This window comes from Camelus ferus, chromosome 6 (assembly GCF_009834535.1).
Source record: "Camelus ferus isolate YT-003-E chromosome 6, BCGSAC_Cfer_1.0, whole genome shotgun sequence".
Lineage (NCBI taxonomy): Eukaryota > Metazoa > Chordata > Mammalia > Artiodactyla > Camelidae > Camelus > Camelus ferus.
In genome coordinates, this window is record NC_045701.1 from 24,581,425 (window position 1) to 24,584,460 (window position 3,036).

At 38.2% G+C, this 3,036-nt stretch overlaps 1 pseudogene; it reads left to right on the plus strand.

The window, feature by feature from the left end:
- The first annotated feature begins 650 nt into the window (after positions 1 to 650).
- On the plus strand, positions 651 to 1,249 carry LOC102512167 (annotated as a pseudogene).
- Positions 1,250 to 3,036: the final 1,787 nt, after the last annotated feature.

The following is a 3,036-nucleotide window of genomic DNA, read 5'->3' on the forward strand; positions in this document are numbered from 1 at the left end:
TAGCAGTAACTTCTGAAAATGCCTTTTGGGAAGAGGAATGTTTCACACTTTTAGAGCAAAGTAAAACATCTGATTGGAAAGACATCATTAAGCAAATTTTTGTGTTCTCGGAAGCTTACCGTGTCTAAACAAACATTTTTCTTCTAGTTAGTGGGATGTAGAAGAAAAGATGGACTTTAGCAGCAGATACATAATTTGATTCCCTCTACTGAGTCAGCCACTGAATTCAGGAAGAGACGAGTGTGTCAGCAGCCTTCAGTGAGCAGACTGTGGGGCCCAGGCCAAAGTTCACAACAGCGTGCACCTGGCAAGAGGTAAATGTACGCATGCGCTAGTGCATGCGCGAGCGTTAAGAACACGATGCATGCGCCACTAGCGTTATAAGGACAAGAGCCTACACCTGAGCGCGCGGGGCAGCCGCTTTACTGCAATAAAGTGCTGTTTTGCTCCATGTTGGCTCCTCGCATATTATGTGGGCTCCCCTCGCCTTCTTATGGTTGGGGCAGCTCACCTCCTTGAATCCCTCTTCCGCCTCCCTCAGCTGACAGACTCCAAGGATTTTTTTTTTTAAGTTCCAAGTTAGATAAAAAATATTTAAAACCTGTATTCCAAATGGAAAAGTCTGATAGAATTTAGAGTCAGGTATAAAGATGCACAGTAATCAAACCCTAGAACTGAGACACGAATCCGATCAAAGCACAGTAGGTATTGATAATTAAGAAAAATACTACGCTCCCGTATTTCCTGCTTCGAGAATGCAATATAGATCTAACAGCTGTTACTTTATCAAGCTGTGGAACGTAGGTCCTCTCCCGCCCCCACCGCGGGGTCCCAGCAGCTCCGGGCGGCCGGAGCGGCGGCGGCCAGGCAGCCCTGGGGCCCGCCCCACCATCCACGACGCCCCAGAGAAACGTCAGCTCCGCCCAGGGGACAGCGAAGGAGGAGCCCAAGAGGAGATCTGCGAGGTTGTCAGCTAAACCCGCTCCTGCAAAAGTGGAAACGAAGCCAAAAAACGTGGCAGGAAAGGATAAATCTTAAGACAAAAAAATGCGAACAAAAGGGAAAAGGGGAGCAAAGGGGAAACAGGCCAAAGTGTCTAACCAAGAGACTAAAGAAGATTTACCTGCAGAAACCGGAGAAACTAAAAACAAGGAGAGCCCAGCCTCTGATGAAGCAGGAGAGAAAGAAGCCATCTGATTAATAGCACACACCTGGTCTTATTAGTGGTCCCTGTCTTCCTTGTTGTACAATGCAGAGGAATATTTTTATCAACTATTTTGTAAATGTATTTTGTTTCTTAGTAGCTCTAGAAACGTTTTTAAGAAGGAGGGAATCCCATTTCATCCCATTTTTTAAGTGTAAATGCTTTTTTTTAAAGATGTGAAATCATTTGCTGGTTGTTTATTTTTTGATACAACCAGAAAATAGTGGGATATTGAATATGAGGGGCTTTGATTGTCTTGGGTGTCAGCTTGACATTCCATAGATGGGGGCTAGTTTTTATATCCTATAATACAGAGCATACTTAAATCACAATTTGGCGTCAGTTGTGCATTTATTTAATGTCTTGAACACCTTAAATTACTTCTCTTCCCATGTTGTTTTTAGTAGAATGGTTTCCTAAAGCAAACCACTCCTTGATCTTGGCTCTTCTTGTCGGAATTTTGTGCACTCTGTCACATCTTTGGTCGTGGTAGTCCAGTTTTCCTAGTAATTTTGTTAATGTGAACGATTGAAAATTTGAGTATGTGGTGTATACGACATTAAATTGTGAATTGGTGGGACTTATGATGTAACAGCATGTCAACATTTGATGATATTGGTACTTGATATCCTATTAAGGAAAATTTGTTTTCAAATTTTAAGCTCGAAAGTCACTGGAATAACTGGAAAAGAATCAAAGCTACGTGATTTTTTAGATTTTTGGTACGTTTGTTAAGAATTGTGTACAAATTGAAATGTCTGTGTACTGATCCTCAAAACAACCAATAATATTTCAATTATGAAAGAAAAAAGATGTGGAACGTATATATAGATTGTAAAATTTTCAGTAATGGTAAGATGTCAAAAAAGTGTATAGAAACCCCCCCTCAAAAGATAATTTGTTCATAAATGATTAGTCCTTAAAAATAGACATATTAACAAAAGACAAAAATAGATAAATTGGATTTCATCAAAATTTAAAGCTTTTGTCTTCAAAGAATGGTGTCAAGAAACAAACTACATGATAGGAGAAAATATTTGCAAATCATACATCCAATAAGGGACTTATATCTAGAATGTATAAATAACTCTTACAACTCAACAATAAAAAAGCAAATAACCCAATTAAAAAATAGACTGAGGATTTGAATAGACACTTCTCCAAGGAAGATGTAAAAATAGCCAATAAGCTGATGAAAAGATTCTGTACATCATTAGTCATCAGGGAAATCAAACCCAAACTGTACCCACTAGGATGGCTGTAATCAAAAAGTCAAATAATAACAAATGTCATTGAGGATGTGTAGAAATTGGAACCCTCACATCTTGCTGGTGGGAATGTAAAATGGTGCAGCCACTGTGGAAACTGTCTAATAGTTCCTCAAAAAATTAAACATAGACCCATCAATTCTACTTTTATGTATATAACTAAGAAAAATGAAAACACACTTTCACACAAATATTTATACCTGAATGTTCATTGCAGTGTTGTTCATAATAGCCAAAGAGTAGAAACAAATCAAATGCCCATCAACTGATGAATGGATAAACAAAAGTGGTATATCTATACAATGAAATATTATTTGGTCTTAAAGAGGGATGAAATACTGACACATGCAACAACATGGATGAATCTTGAAAAGATGCTAAGTGAAAAAGTCATAAAAGACCATATATTATCATATATATTATATGATTCTACTTACGTGAAATGTCCAGAACAGGTAAATCTATAAAGGCAAAAAAATTTTTGGTGGTTGCTTAAAGGTAGGAGTATTTGGAGGTTTTGGGGGAGAGTGATAACAAAAGGGCACAGAGTTTCTTTTTTGATGT